Source organism: Dromiciops gliroides, chromosome 1 (assembly GCF_019393635.1).
Source record: "Dromiciops gliroides isolate mDroGli1 chromosome 1, mDroGli1.pri, whole genome shotgun sequence".
Classification (NCBI taxonomy): domain Eukaryota; kingdom Metazoa; phylum Chordata; class Mammalia; order Microbiotheria; family Microbiotheriidae; genus Dromiciops; species Dromiciops gliroides.
The window spans coordinates 211,844,705-211,856,740 of NC_057861.1; positions in this window are offsets into that span (position 1 = coordinate 211,844,705).

Here is a 12,036-nt window from a genome sequence, read left to right on the forward strand (position 1 = left end):
CATAATAAGTATCTCCAACCCTAAGGGTTACATGGGGTTCATTACTTTGGGGAGGGGAATGGACTGGCACAAGATGGCTAAAAATTTCAGGGTCTGGAAAGGTAAAATCTTCAGATTCAACTGTCCTTTCCCCTCCCCTATACCATCAATCCTCTATATCTCTCTGATCTGCACCCCTTTGAGAGAGCCTGTAACTGTTTTCATTCTGCTCACCTATACCTCTCTGAAAGGGTCTGTTTTGCCTCTGTCTGTACTCCCCCTGAAAAGATCTGTTTCTATTTTGGTTCTACCTCTATGTACTCCTCTGAGAGAAACTATATCTGTTTTGGTTCTGTTCCCTTTGCATGGTCCTACAGTACTGCATTAATTGCCCTTGTCTATTGCACTAATAGCAAAATCTAGGGGGTTGATAGCAATACTGGACTTGATAGTGATTCTCAACTACCCAGCCTTGCTGCCTTGTTGTTTCCTGTACTGGAGCTAAAATGCCCCATCTGTTCCTTTCTACCCTCTCATTTCCTTCATAAATATATGTTGTTATTTTTAAGTCTATCAGGACTCAAGGTATTCCAACCTGGACACTGCCTTTCAAAATATTTCTGTATTTCTGGTAAGGACTGGTGTATAAAATGATAACAGATAACATGAGCATCTCTAGCATTTAATGGGTCTAGTCTAGCATATTGCTTGGCATGCTTACACAGTCTGTCATAGAATCTATTAGGTCTTTCATTAGGTTCCTGAACCATATCTGTAAAATTTTGTCAGTTATCAGTCTTTCTAGCACAGAATTCCATTGCCTTCAACAATGTTTCTCTTGCTTCCTTCAATATATCAAAATGCTCAGGGATATTGGGGTCCCAGTCAGGGTCTTCTAAAAACCATCCAATAGCAACTTTTCCTGATGTTTCTAAGGAGTTTGCTGCAGCTATTATATCAGCTCTTTTCCCTGGGGATAATATTGTTGCCATGAGATCAGTAACATCATTCCAAATGGGTTGATATCCTCTGAAAATTGCCCCAAACTGGCTGATAACTGCTGTGGGATCTTCATCAAATTTAGGAATTTCTCATTTCCATAAAATTAAATCTTTGGGGCCAAAAGGTATATGGTGCCTGAGCTTCACTACAATATATTTTTATCTTGGGTGAGGATCTCTTGAAGGGGAAGAATTTTTATGCTCTCTGTCTCCTCCACAGGTGAATTTCCACTTGTTTTCTTTTTTATTTCTGTGATTGGCATTTCAGCCTGAGAGACAGGCCTGCATTCCAGCTTGATCTTGGATTTCCCCTCTTTTCCCCCCTTTTGCTCAATTCCTTACTTGCTACATTCCATAGGTTCCAATAAGTTAAACCTTTGGGAAATCAAAGTGCAGGATCAATTGTAGAGTTTTCAATGTTAAGTAGTCAAAAGATACATTTTCTAACCATTTGTTCTCTAGTATGCTAAAATATTTTTTATGCCACATATAACACAGTTTGATAAGCCTTGCTTTCTTCATACCTGGCTGAATCGGTAGCTTATGAGGTCCCATGCTGCAATTATTTTCTCTAGGAGAGACCCTTATTATTACATAGTATGTAATATCATCAGTCCCCTTTTTGTAATTCAAAATTTTCCTCACTATAACACAAAGGAAAGTAAGAATAAAAATAAAAATAGGAATACAACATTTGAATTCATAAGGACCAAGCTTAAACATGATTTCAATTCTGGCCTGGGTGAAAAACCAGGAAAAAGAAGCTCAAAATGCTAAAAAATCAAGAGGCTAAGATCCATTGGGAAAACTAAAGGCTAAAATTAGAAAAAGGGTACTTAGGAGATAATGTGGGTGAGATTTTCCCCGTCCCTTAGTTATAAGAGATTCACTATAGTTTTAAGTGATTTAATTAAAATAATATTCAATATATTAACAAAAAATAATTGTGATTCATATAGATTGCATAAGGTTAGTAGGTCAAGTCTTTTTTCCATGTTTCTCAATTTTCCTATGACATACTGTAGTTGATCTTGTGATATCCGCCTTAGGAAATGTCACAGGGTCTGTAGGTGGTCAGTAATACTGTTCACGCCGCTTTACACTGGCTTACCAATGATCCACCCTATTGATATCATAACGCTGATCCCTTGTTATTACTCAAGACTATGTCCTAATTTTAGATAATGTCCCCCGGGGTATATAAACCTATGTAGTTTGTACTTCTGGGTCTTTCAGGCCCAAAGCCTGGATGACCGGTTTTGTTGAGGGACTGGCCCTCTCTCAATAAACCTATTTGCTTCAGCCTGGAAACTTTGTTATTTTCATTCTTCCGTCTGACTTAAAATTTTTTCCATGACAGTACTTAGTGGCTAACTTGGAATTTAAAGGGACAGGATAGGGGAAAATTTCTTACCTAACCAGAAGATCAGAAGATCAGGGTTCAGCTTTCCTCTTCATGGTTCACCAGCTGTGTTGCTTAAAAATCTAACTGTGATGTCTAAAAATCTAATGAGTGGTCACCTTAAATTAGAAGCTTTAGCACCAGTCTTTGGGCATTAAGCATTTAATAAAGTACATTAGGGGTTAGCAAGGAGAGAGAGGAAAAGCCACCTTCACCTCACTATTCAAGAGAGTGAATTATCTCAGTTCCACCAGAAAACCCCCTGTCTAACCAGAAGAGGGCAGTCCACACACACAGCTCCAAGCTAATTTGCTGGTCCATTGATTGACATGACTTACAGTTTGTAGACATAACTTCTGGATGCCAATCTGACCTTCGAAATCTCAGAAAGGTCACCTCATGCTTTCTCCTCAGGATGGAGCTGCCCAGGTTCTCACAATGTCTTTCTCAGCAGTGTGGTAGCACTCTGTATCTCATAAGCATAAACCTAATTATGCTCACCACCCTGATTCACTAAACTCCAGAAGCTTCCTATTGTCCCTAGTGTAACAAACCAGCTAAAAAAAATGTCCATGAATTGGGGGAAGTCTACCCCAATCATGAGAAGACTACCCCCAGTGGAATGGGCAAATGAAAACAATTTGTCCTATTGGCCATGAAGGCACATGAAGCAGGCACTATGGCACACTTAGAGCTTGGTCAGCAAACATAGAAGCCAAGGGCATCCATGGCATCCTATGCCATCACCAGTCATCCTGACTTTTGTCTTGCCCATGGACTTTGATAACTCTGGAAGGAAGAGAGAGAAAACCTTGTGCAACTCTACCTTAATTAAATCTAATTCATGAGTCAAGAATATCACCCTGTGATGTCATTGATCTTCTTCAAGAAAAACAAAACAAACAAAAACAAAGGGAAAACAATTCTTTCTAGGATTAAATACAAGCTGCTCTGTTGGGCATTCAAAGCATTTTCCACCTTAGTCCCCTCTTATTTTTCCAGTCTTCTTATTTGTTAATCCCTGATGCATATTCTTTGATCCATTGACACTGGCCTCCTGGCTATTCTATAAACAAGATGCTTCATCTCTTGGCTCCAAGAATTTTCTCTGGATGTCCCCCTAATTGGACTGTTCTCTTTTCTCTGCTCTGACTACTAACTTCCCTAGTTTCTTATATGTCCTAGCAACATCCCACTTTCTACATGAAACCTTCCCTATCCCATCATTTCCATTGATTTCCCCTGTTCATTACTTTCTGTTTGTCATTAATACGGCTTGCTTTGTATATCTTTGTATGCCATCTCCCTCATTAAATTGTAAACTTCTTGTGGGCAAGGACAATATTTTGCTCCATTTCCCCCCAATGCTTAGAACAAAGGCCAAAGAACTAAGCATTAGAATAGTACTTAATTGTTCTACCATGCTGATGAAATTGAATTTACTTTTACTTAACTTTAAAAGCCAAATAACAGATCAAGTATATAATTTCACTGCGTCACAATCCAGTCATTCTGAGTTTTACCTATTTCTCCATTCAGATAGTAAGAGGATTAGAGAATTCTATTTTCCTTTTCTTTGGAAAGAGTAGTTTATATAACCATTGGACTATCCCAGCTAATCCAGATGAGAAAATATACACTATATCAAGTTTTTCATTATACTTAGGAGGGGGATTTTCTGTTAAAGTCAGAAACTGTGAGTTTTATGATTATAAAAAGGTCAACTTCTTTTTATTTCATCCATACTAATAATGGAAAGACAAGTAGCTTTTGGGGGAGGGGTAGAAGAATAGTGCAAGGAGAGTCTGGATTAGATGCTTTCTGTTTTCATCATAGGTTCCATGCGATCACTGAGAAAATGGGTCCTATTATGAAAGTATATTCACTCCTTACCATCATGAGATCATAAAACTTCTTATATGTGTCCCTGAAAGTCTTCATTCAGAATAATGATAGGAGTTTGAGATTCAGGAGATGCATCTCAGGACAATATTTGTTTCTTTAACATCTTAATTTTTACTAGTCCTCATTTTCCAATATATTTTCCCATTTATAACTTTCAATGCATTCGTAATTAATTTTCTTTAAAATAATTTTACATATTATAATTATCATAAGGATATAAATATGGAGGCTTCTTAATGTTACTGAAGATTTTTCAACTTAGTTCTCTATTATTGAATAGATTTTTATATGGAAAATATTTGTACCATTTAGTATTTCAAAAGAAATAGAAATGGTTAGATCTTACATATTTAGTAGAAAACATTCTTGTACAATACTTTTGAAATGCATCTAAAGAAGGCTACATATGCCACACATTTATTATAAACCAATTCTCCATAGTCTTGTACTTCAAATGGCTCTCATTGGTATCGAAAATGAAATAAAATGACCTTTTTTTTTTTTTTAAACAAACAAGGTCAAAAAATTGATACTTATTGTAAAACTGGTCAAATGTCCAAATCTACTCAAGCATTATTTTGAAGAAGTTCTCAGGTTAGATTCCTTGAAAACCCAGGAAGAATCTTATTCGGTAGCATGTTAACAAGACTGGAGGTAAACTAAAGTGAAGAGCCAGAAAAAAAAAAGAAAAGGAATTTCTTAGGTCCCTAAGAAAAACAATTGGGAGCTGGTAGCAGCTTCAAATTCTTTTACTACAAATTTGGTTTATATAGTTGTTGTTTTTTTTTTTCAAGGACAGCACTCTTCAGTACTTTAACAGACTTATGCAATATAGTCTGTCCCTATAGGAAAGTTGGTCTGGGAAACCCTAGCTATACCCTGCTGGGTGCTGCATTTGAATAGTCTTGTGCATCTAAAGAGTGATAAAATTGAGTAGCTTTTTGTGTATTCAGCCTAATCAGGATGAATGTAGTTGAATCAGGTTTTATTAGTAAGTCTACAACAAAATGAAGGCAGTTCAGTAAGTTATGTATATTTAGTCTGCAGAATGTTTCTATTGGTGGATGAATTGAGTCAAATGGTATTTAAGAGAGCAAGATTTTATTTTTGTTTAAAAATTATGTATTTTAACTCAAAGGCTAAAATTAATGTTTTAGCATGCATTCTCTTTTTCTCTACTTTATTACTTTGCTGACACAATAACATAATAATAGCCAATATTTATATAGCATTTTAAGGTTTGCAAAATTCATTACAATATCATCTTATTTTATCCTCCCAACAAACTTGGGAGCTATATTCTATTATTATCCCTATTTTACAGATGAGTAAACTAAGGCAAAAAGAGATTAAGTGACTTTCCCAGGATAAAACAGATATTAAGACTGAGATAGGATTTGAACTGCAATCTTTTTTTTTTTTTTTTTAGTGAGGCAATTGGGGTTAAGTGACTTGCCCAGGGTCACACAGCTAGTAAGTGTTAAGTGTCTGAAGCCGGATTTGAACTCGTGTCCTCCTGACTCCAGCGCTGATGCTCTATCCACTGCGCCACCTAGTTGCCCCAAACTGCAATCTTTTTAAATCTAAGTTCAGTATTCTATATATCAGGGCAGCTAGGTGGTACAGTAGATAAAGTGCCAGCCCTGGAATCAGGATGACCTGAGTTCAAATCCAATTTCAGTTACTTCCTAGCTGTGTGACCCTGGGCAAATTATGTAACTCTGTTTACCCCAATTAGCATCTATAAAATGATCTGGAGAAGAAAATGGCAAACCACTCCAGTATGTTTTCCAAGGAAATCCCAAATGACATTATGAAGCATTGGATATGACTAAACAACAACTTTATATGTCACAACATTATGCTGCCACTAATTGCTTTCAGTAGGAAACAGGTATAAAGCAATAACAAGTCTTAGTCCAATGATACTGCAATGTTTCATTATGGGGAAATAGATGGGGTTTGAGATACAGATAGGGGTTTGGGATAGGGGTTCTTAGGAATTCCTCTCTAAAGAATTACACCCTATTGCACACAAATCCAATTAGAATATAATAGTTTATTTAGGGTGCCAGGGAAAGGAAACCAAGAGAGAAATCCTTGGAATTCTTCTCATGGGGAGAAGGCAGGGAACAGAGGCATGGCTCTGAGATACCTATCTCCTAGAGCAGGAGACAGGTAGCTACTTTAATAGAGGACTGATGGGGGTGATCATCTGACTGTGGAAGTTCTCTTATTGGGGAAGGACCATCCCCAACTAGTGGTGGTTGGGGGAAGTTGGATGAAGGGCTGCTCCAGATCTCTCAAGCCATCTCTGTCCTCCTCATGCCCCAAAGGCAGTAGTCACACCTAATCTTATCTCCCACCCCCCCACTCCCAGACTGGAATGAAGGGTGGTGCTCCTCAAAGTAACTCAGTCCTGATCCAGTGCCACTTATCTCTTTATCTCTGTCCTTTGACTTAGTTTCTGGGGTACCTAAGGCCATTCAAATGATTTACCCAAGCCAATAACAGTTTGATATAAATTTGATCTTCAGTTTTGCTTTCCATCCAGTGTTGTATACAATACATTTCCCCCTCATCTTCCTTGTCTCCAGGGATATTATTTAACTTTTCTATTGATTTCCCATAATTTTTTCTCGCATTCCTTTACTTCATTGTAATATGGGAAATATATAATCTTAGAATCACAGAAAGTTCAGAGTTGAAAAGGACCTTAGTGGTTATCTAATTAAAACCACACCCTAAGAGAATCCCCACTATAATAGACCTGACAAATAGTTATCCAGACTTTGGATATGAGGGTGTACCACACCCCTCTTCTCCTTTCAAGGTAATACTTGTTAGGAATTTTTCCCTAAATTTGCAACTTTCCTAAATATGCTACTTTGCAACTTCTAACAATTGCTCCTGGTTTTGCACTTTGAGGATAAAAAGAATAAGACTAATGTCTCACAGGAAAGCCCTTCAAATGCATGCTGTAATTCTCCTTCACACTGGCCTCTACTCTTTTTTTATTCTCTGGTCTAAGCAATCTCCTTTTACTTCAACTAATTTTCATAAGGATACAAGGTCTTTCAGCTTTACCATCCCTTCACACTCTATTTTGTAGCTATCCTTAAACTCTGATGATCAGAACAGAATTCAATACTCCATATGTGAGCTGAAGGTGGACTACAGAGTTATTATTGTCTCCTCAATCCTGGAAGCTATACTTCTCTTAGTGTAGCCCAAGTTTAGTTTTAAAAGATTAAAAGAAAAGGTGTTAGTTTAATTTTGAAAAGGGAAAAGTCAATCTATTTGTCAATGACATCATTAAAGCAGCCCTAATTTTGGGGTTTTGCACTCATTTTCTTTGGTTGTATTACCTCTTATTTGGTGACCATATGTTGGAACTATAATATGGCACTGTAAAGAAGAATTCAGTTTTTCTTTTATATATCATAAAAGGAAGTTTATTACCTAAGTCCTATCAATGATAACAGATTTAAAGAGCAATTTATACATTTCATAATATAATTATAATATAATATAATATATCAATTAATGGATATATACATGCATACATGTATACACACAATCCTGTGAGGTAGATTGATCATTTTTTTTCTTTGTGGGGCCATAATGAGGGTTGAGTGACTTGCTCAGGGTCACACAGCTAGTGTCAAGTGTCTGAAGCCAGACTTGAACTCAGATCCTCATGAATCCAGGGCTAGTGCTTTATTCACTCTGCCACCTAGCTGCCCCCTAGATTGATCAATATTTATTTTACAGATGAGGAAAGCAAAGCTCAGATAATTAAAATGGTATCACTTGTTTAATGTCCTGCTACTAGTAAATCCAATTAGGATTTACTATTTTGTACTATTGTCTCTCTATAATTCCAAATTATAAGTATCTCTTTTTAAGGTATTCTCTAATAATTTTTTTCCAGGGCATTGGCCACATGGATAGCATTGTCCAAATGTGCATCTATCTCTCCTATTATTGTTTCCACAGACTTCACATAGATTTCCAAATAGTTTTCATAGCTCAAGTACTACAAAAATTAACAATAATTTCTTGTGCTCCCATTTGACACAGGAAAACCAGATTTAGAGAAAGAAAGAAAAATCAGCAAGATTGTATAGCAAGGCTTCATACTTTCTGTGAGATAACTTTGTCCTTAACTGTCCTTGTGTGGTCTTAGAATCAGCTGATTTAATGGAATATTGAATACAACATTATTGGTGTGCATTTTTATTTATAGCTGTCTTTTTTAAAACTGCCTCTACCAATATCCTTCCCAAGAGGTTTGCAAATGACAGAAATTTTTTCTGTGTTGACCTCTCCTAATGTGGAGGGAAGTCTTTATCAGTGCTTTGAAAAGTTTTTTAAAAGATAGCATTTTTTCCTTGCTATTGATTTAAAAAAACAGCATTATATTACCCTTTGAATTTGCGTAGAAGTATGTTTTCAATTGGTACACTAAGGTGAAATATTGTGTTTTTGTTTTTGTTTTTTGTTTTTAAGAATAGCTGCACATTCAGATAGGCAAAAATAATCTACAGTTGACTTCCATTTGGGTCCCAAAAACTGAATCTGGGTATTCAAAATACAACAGAAATGCAGAGCTGTTAGTATGTAATTGAGTTCACTCTATTATTTGGTTCCTGAAAGTCTGTAAGTACTTCTGCTATAAGCCTTTATTCACAGGTTTTCTAGTTCCAAAGACAAAAATGAATCTAGACTGAAATGTGTCCATCAAATCCAACACCTAGTAATCTCTCTGTCTCTCCCTAATGTATATAGATATGTATATATGTGTATACATTATATATGCATGTATTTTCCCTTTGAAGAGATTTTCTAAGTGATTGGTTTATTTTTATACAAGTTTATTAGGTGTAAGTAAGGTAAAATATGTTGGTTTCAATGAAATATACCGCTCAAATTAATTCCCTTCAAATGTTAATTTATAAAATAAAATAAAAAGTGTTGATGGCTGGGCTAATATCCCAAGCTATCATTTAAAAATTTCATATAAAGGGGGCAGCTAGGTGGTACAGTAGCTAAAGCACCGGCCTTGGATTCAGGAGAACCTGAGTTCAAATCCTGCCTCAGACACTTGACACTTACTAGATGTGTAACCCTGGGCAAGTCATTTAACCCTCATTGGCCCGCAAAAACAAAACAAAACAAAATTTTCATATAAATGGGAAAAGTTAAGTTTTATCAACATATATAATTTTTCCAATAAGAATTTCATAAGGATTTAAGATAAAATAAAAGGTTTTTGTTTGTTTTTTGCAGGGGCAATGAGGGTTACGTGACTTGATCTGGATCACACAGCTAGCAAGTATCTAAGGCTGGATTTGAACTCAAGTCCTCCTGAATGCAGGGCTAGTGCTTTATCCACTGTACCACCTAGCTGTCCCCAAGACTTCTTTTAATAGTTTTAAGGTAATCAATTCAACATTCAACATGCTGTTTGTAGACTCCAGTATTTAGAGAGCTAATGGCATGATGCCTGAAGCCATCATTTCCCAAGGGTTGTGCTCTTGGACTTCTTTATTAGGAAGAACTGAAACTTAACTATTCTTTTTCAAAAATGTAGCAATAACATTTTCTAGCAAATTTGACTAAGCCAAAATGTGATTTCCATTGGTTGAAGGAGGATCAAATGACATTACATTTGACATTTATATTATGCTATTTAAAGCTTGGCAAATAATTATTGGAATACCTTAATATTCCAGTTATGAATATGCATTATTTTCTCTATTCTAGAACACTGAGGATGCTAGAAGTCTCCCAGCTCTATTTCCAGATAATATTCATATAGATCTGTGGCTGGGTCTATAGGTGAGTAATGGGTAGCAAAGCGACAGAATAGATAGAGTGAAGGAGCTGGAGGCAGAAAGACTCATCTGCCTGAATTCAAATCTGTTCTCAGACACATACTAGCTGTGTGACCTTGGGCAAATCTATTAACCATGTTTGCCTCAGTTTCTTATTTGTAAAATGAATTAAAGAAGGAAATGTCATACTACTCCAAAATCTTTGCCAAGAAAACCCTATCACAAACAGTCCAATGTGACTGAAAACCACTGAACAACAGCAACATAAGAAAGTAATATTCAACAGTTAACCAATTAGTAGATAGTATTTTGGTTTTATTCACTGTTAACCTAATAGTTTGTTTCTTTAGCTGAAAGTTGATGTCTTTTATGGGCTATAAGTACAAATAAGGACAGTATATATTCTGGGATTTTTGGAAAAGTTAATTGGGCCTATGCTTATTCTTTTATTTTCTTGACTAAATTGCTTTAGTGGCTTTTCTATTTGGAAACCCCTTTTGATGAGGACAGTTAAATGTATTAGTATTAAACATTGCAGTGAAGATTATGCAAAAATCCAATTTAAATCAAGTGGTTATAGCATATGTTTTGCCTAGTTTACTTAAAAAATACCCAGTGAATTCCTACTATGTTCATATCTCAATGCTCTATGTTTAGGGATTACAAAAAAAGTATATTACATGATTCCTACACACAAAGAACTCAATTTCATTTGAAAAAGAAGTTATTACACACTTAAATCAGTTAATGAGCAGGACAACAAAGAATAATTTCTCATGTAAAATAACAATAAATAGTATTGCAATGTTCTCTATATTTAGATTTTAAGTTTATTTTGCTAAACTTTTCAGACATATTTCACAATACACATTCATTACTATTCTACACAATAATTAAATTTTAAAAAATATTTATATAACATATAGATAGGAGCATCAGAATGGGTTTCAGTACAGTTGAGTATGAGTCTCTCATTTGACATTTGCTATCTCTGTGTTTCTTCATCTATAATATAGAGGTAACAATATTTATATTGCTTAAATCCTAGAGTTTTAGGAGAAAAGTGCTTTAAAACTTACTAAGTGCTTTAAAATGTGAATCCTTTTAAATGAAAATAAATTATATTTTTTTTCACATTCACATTACAAATTGTTTTGGCTCTCTCTTTGAACATGAAGTGGTCATTAATGAAGTAGGGGAAGAGAAAACATGATCTCTAGCTATGTCACCTATCAGAAGAGGGAGTTAGCTATTCTTTTGCTTCTCCAATCTCTTTTATCTCACCTCACTCCTTCCTCCTCACTTCCCACACATAAGTTCAGATATTAGGAAAAGATGCTCTCCTACTTTAAGTCAAGCCTGCCACAGGACTGATGTCTACCTGTCCCAATTCACAGAAACCTCATGGTAAGTAAGCCTATTAGCTAAGGCTTCTCAGAATACTCAGGCAATGAATGCTCCAGGCTCAATTCTCTAAGAAGAAAAAGAAACAGATTGCTACCCTAAGACATTGAGTATATGGCTTATTAGAAGGGTAAGGTGACAGGTGAAGCAGCTCTGATAAAGCAAGTGACAAGGGGGAAAAGTCTGACTTCTAGAAGTTTTTAACCTCAGAGATGTCTCTAGGTGACAGTTGAAACAAGATACAAAGGAGGGGACAAGCTGAAGGTGAATAGTAATAACGCTCATAATGATAGTTCTTATTTTATGTAGCATTGTACAGTTATTCAAAGCACTTTGCTCAGGTGAGAAAATGCCCTGTGAAATAGGTAGGGTATTGTGACCTTCCTCTTTTACATAGAAAAAGTGAAGCTCAGAAAGATTAAGTGATTTACTTAACCAACATATAAGAGAACAGGGATTTAAACCCAGGTCACAGGATTTAAAATTGGGAGCAACCTTAGTTCAT